Raw genomic sequence first — 3,766 nt, forward strand, 5'->3', positions numbered from 1 at the left:
GAGAAGCAGGTGGTGAAGGTGAGTTAATGAAAAGTGATGATGAGAAAAGTGGAATGCAAATAGAGGTTTGTAGAATAACAATGAATATTTATTAGCAAGAAATGCCAGATGTGTATATACATATCAATAAATAAATATATATGTATATATGTATATACATATATACATATATACATATACCCCGGTTAAAATAGGTGTACCATATCCCTGTGTTGTAAGAGGCGACCAGGGTTGCGTCAGGAAGGGCATCCGGTGTAAAACTTGTGCCAAATCACTATGCGGATCATGCGGATGATCCGCTGTGGCGACCCCTAACGGGAGCAGCCGAAAGAAGAAGAAGAAGAAGAAGAGAAGATATATGTATATATGTGTGTGCGTGTGTGCGTGTATCAAACAACTTCGTGTCAGTTGTAGGAACTGGAGAAACGTCAAGAGTTCTGACACAATATGGTGAGTTTTATCCAGTGATTACATTTTTGTCAACAGGTTTTAAAACTTACTTGCTATGCTAGCCGTGGAAATCGAACACAAATCAGTGGAAAAAAACAAACCTGGTGTTCAACCACTCTCCCAAAATCCTCGATTTTGTCGAGACCATTGTCGATCTGTACCAGCAGACAGCTAATTCAAACAGAGAGGTCTTTATCAACTCATGAAGGTTTTAAAAAAAAAAGTATGGTAACCTCTTGGTTTGACGACATGCAAAATGCTGAAACGCTAGCTTAACTTTGCTTCCCACGGTGGTTAGCACAGTTTTGTCAACGTCCAGTTGATAAGACTATCTATTCAATGATCATGGTTGATTATGGCTTGGTGCTTGTCTTTTGCACGATTCCTGACCTTCGGATACGCCATTAAATGATATGTTGGACATTTGTTAGTGCTTTTCCCAAATACCAGTTTCCCGTTTATTTATATTTCACATTTTTATATGTATATATATATATATATATATATATATATATATATATTATACACACATCACAGGGGTCACCACAGCGGATCATCCGTTATGATCCGCATAATGATTTGGCACAGGTTTTATGCCGGATGCCCTTCCTGATGCAACCCTGGTCGCCTCTTACGACACAGGGATAGGGTACACCTAATTCGAACCGGGGCATACACCGGGCCCAGTTCACTGGTACTCACTTCGCCGACTTCGGAAGAATGACAGGCTGAGTCAACCTCCTGGTGTGTATTAACTCAAGTGGCCAGCGGGGCTTGAACTCAGGACCTTTTGGCTCCCAAGCCGCTATCCTAAATACTATGCCAACACCAGGCTGTATATATATATATATATATATATATATATATATATATATATATATATATATATATATATATATATATATTATATATTATATATATAGTTGTAGTATTCCCGCTCGCCCGGCGTGCGAATGACCGTGTTTCACCAATAGCAGCCGGTTCGCCCACCGAACAGACAATCCAGTCGTGACTTTCTCCAATGGCGTCAGAAACCAGTCACGGATGGGTTTTCAATCCCACCACAACCTTGTCCGTACCCTACCTGCGCTACAGGGTCCGATCGCCAAATCTTCGATTTACCTCATTATTCGCGCAGGTAGGTTACTGAGAGGTTGTACCTCAACGGGACCGCTTGGAAACGAGCTGCTTAAGCAGCCCGCTTCCTTTTAGGATAACCGAGCGGGGTAATATCGCGTAGTCCCGTTGGACCCGATCACTTTCCCGGCCATTTAAAAGCCAACTAACATTCCACAATACAAGATGGCATTTCAATGGGGGAATGGACGCAACGAACAGGTTTACATCGAAACCAGCACATTTATTTACTCTCCGTATGCAGGAACAATCATGCAGTCATTCAAAAACACCAACAAGCACGGACACAGAACAAGCAATGGATGCGGCACGGCACGTGGGCAAGACAAAGCGCTACAACCGTCTATAAGTGATTATTAATGTACAGTCACTTACACAGTTTTACTTACGGGACTCGGCGCCACAAACATTCATTCGAAAGAAAAGCAGGAAAAAAGACCTTATCAAAGGCAATGGGGTCAGACTGGACCTCTTGGGTCTTTATGGCGTGGGACTTGGCAGACCGAACGAGTCCCACGAGACCGTTGCAGGTTACCTGCACCCTCGTGGTGTCTGGCTTGGGCGACCCGCGACGTCCCGTCCCTACAGCAGCGAGCGTAGCCGTGGTCGAGCTCGGGCCTTCCGTGTGGCAGGCGAGCTCTCTCCGGCTCTCTCCACACGAACGCGCTTGGGCGACCCGCGATGCTCCTTCCCCACGGCAGCTAGCGTAGCCGCGGTCGAGCTCGGGCCTTGCCAAGCGGCCGGTGATTCGGTCTCAGTCGGCAACTCGTTTGAGAGGAACGAACGGGTCTTTGCTCTCTTAGAGTTGATGCTCTGTAAGAACCCGTCCGTCCCTCAGTGATGCTCGAACTGCGCCGAAGCCCGATCACCTCGGACCGCCTGTCGCTGGCTGGCGAGCTCTCTCCGGCTCTCTCCACACGAACGCGCGGTTCCACGCGACACAGCAGGGAAGGCCGCGCCTCCAGCTCGCGTCTCCTTGGCGACGCCCGGACTCTCCACCGACTGCCAGCTCCAAGCTCCCGACTCCGCCACGAGCCCAGACTTCCACGCAGCTCCTTGGCTTCCGGCTTCCTCCCGACTCCCCGACGTCTCCAGACCGACCGATCAACTCGGACTCGACCCAACTCGAACGCGAGCTTGGAGCTCTGCTCGTCCTTTTTTCGGGCTGGTGAGACGCGGTTTGGCCTTCGTTTCCTATCCCACTGTTCCTCTCGTTCTTCCCTCTCCAATCTCGTTGTCTCCTTCATTCCTTGCTCCTTCACTCTCTCCTCCTACTGCAACCTATTTTTTTCCCTTTTGTCGTTCAGTTTCAAATTCGTACTCTTTTTGTTTTCGATTCCACTGTCTCTCTTGTTCCTTCAGTTGACTGACTTCCTTCGCCTGTCTCAATCTTTGTTCTTTCAGTACTCTTTCTTGTTCCTCATTCTGCAATCTCGTGGTTTCCTTCCATTGGTCGATTTCCTTCTTCTGTCTCATTCGTTCTTCCTTCATTACTCTTCCTTGTTCCTCATTCTTTAATCTGACCTTCGCTTCCAGCTGTTCGATCTGCTCAGTGTGCTTCCTTAACGTTTCATTCTCTGTCTCCGTTCTTTCCTCTTCCAACGAACTCAGCTCGTCTTGTAATCCCCTCTCTTTGGCTTTGTGCTCCAGTATCTCATCAACTTTTTCCCATTTTTCCTCTCTCTGTTCATCCCTTTCCTTGTTTTGCTTTTTCCCTTTGTTTTGCTAAACTTTGCTTTTTCCCTTTGTTGTTCCTGATATTTCTGTTCTCTTTTTACCTTCTCTTCTAGTTTTCCCTGCCATCTCTTATTTCTTTCTATTGTTCTTTCCAGGCTTTCTTTGTCCTGATTGCCTGATCTTACCTCTTTCTTTAGTTGCTCTACTTCCAAATTGTGTTTCCGTTTTTGCTCTTCGAACTTTTTTTCCATTCTTCCTCCAATTGTTTCCGAAGCCCGCCGATGTCCGCCTGCCTCGCCTGCCATGCCCACGTGGTTTGAAACGGTTGTTGGGAGCGCTCGCCTCGTGTTGTGCCATTCGTTGCGCTATAAATAGCCGCCCGCTCACGCCTCGTGCCGCGCTGAAGCGCGGCTGCGCCGCCATCTTGCGACTCCGTTTGCCGGCAAAGTTCATGCTCAGAAAATGAGGGTGAGCTCCCCCATGGATTAACATCAGCGGCGAG

The 3,766-nt window shown here is 47.4% G+C and overlaps 1 long non-coding RNA gene across 1 annotated transcript in view; it reads left to right on the forward strand.

Annotated features, from left to right (window-relative positions):
• Positions 1–215: 215 nt before the first annotated feature.
• LOC147026849 (uncharacterized) overlaps positions 216–3,766 on the forward strand; it is a 9,337-nt gene continuing 5,786 nt past the window's right edge. The window contains exon 1 of the long non-coding RNA XR_015058526.1: positions 216–450. This is a non-coding gene — a long non-coding RNA (uncharacterized LOC147026849). The remainder of the gene's footprint in view (positions 451–3,766) is intronic.

Source organism: Eptatretus burgeri, chromosome 5, assembly GCF_056783735.1.
Source record: "Eptatretus burgeri isolate ZD-2024b chromosome 5, Ebu_testis_v1, whole genome shotgun sequence".
NCBI lineage: Eukaryota > Metazoa > Chordata > Myxini > Myxiniformes > Myxinidae > Eptatretus > Eptatretus burgeri.